General features: G+C 35.4%; 1 protein-coding gene across 1 annotated transcript in view; it reads right to left on the bottom strand.

Annotated features, from left to right (window-relative positions):
- EMH_0046890 (uncharacterized protein) overlaps window positions 1–878 on the bottom strand; it is a gene marked incomplete at both ends in the record, with an annotated part of 3,732 nt that overhangs the window by 414 nt on the left and 2,440 nt on the right. The window lies entirely within an intron of this gene.

Raw genomic sequence — 878 nt, 5'->3', positions numbered from 1 at the left:
GCAGCAGCAGAAGCAGCAGCAGCAGCAGGCGATGAAAATGCTGCTGCTGCTGCTGCTGCTGCTGCTGCTGCTGCTGTACACTACCGCCCCCGCAACCTGAGTGCAGCAGAAGAAGCAGACAGCAGCAGCAGCTTCCCTCCTCTGCTGCCTGCAAGGAGAAAGAAACCCAAAAGAAAAACAAGCTCAATAGAAGGAGACAAAGAGAGAAACACAGCAGCAGCAGCAGCAGCAGCAACAGCAGCAGCAGCAGCAGAAGCAGAAGCAGCAGAAGCAGAAGAAGAAGAAATTCAAATAGAAAGCGCAGCAGACATGAAACAAAAAAATAAAAAAAAAACAAAAACAAAGACAGAGATAAATACAGATACAGATACAGAGATAAATATAGATATAAATACAGAAAAAGAAAGAGAAAAAAAAAAAGAAAAAAATAAAGAAAAAAATAAAGAAAAACACAGCAGGCGTTTATATGTTTGCCCCGATGAAGTTACAGAAGAAGATGAAAAAAGAAGAAATAAAATATTAGCTGATGCAGGTTTTGATGATAATATGTTTTGTGATACGGATGTAAAAAGTATAAAAAAAAGAGAAAATAAAAAAGAAATAAACAACAAAAATAATAAAAATATAAATAAAAATAATATATTTAATTATTTTATAAATAAACACAAACAAATACACACATATACACCTCACCATACACCGCAGCTCTTCGTTCTACCCCCCCAACTCCTCCCCCCCCATTCCCCCGATTGCCATGGAGATGTCTTCTGCGGAGATATATACTGCCAGCTATTTGATTGCAATGAAGGAAAGAATATAAATAAATAAATAAATAAATAAATAAATAAATAAATAAATAAATAAATAAATAAATAAAC

The sequence above is a fragment of the Eimeria mitis genome, genomic scaffold (assembly GCF_000499745.2).
Source record: "Eimeria mitis Houghton genomic scaffold, Emh_scaff1985, whole genome shotgun sequence".
NCBI classification, from domain to species: Eukaryota; Apicomplexa; class Conoidasida; order Eucoccidiorida; family Eimeriidae; genus Eimeria; species Eimeria mitis.
This window is presented reverse-complemented; position numbering and strand designations above follow the sequence as displayed.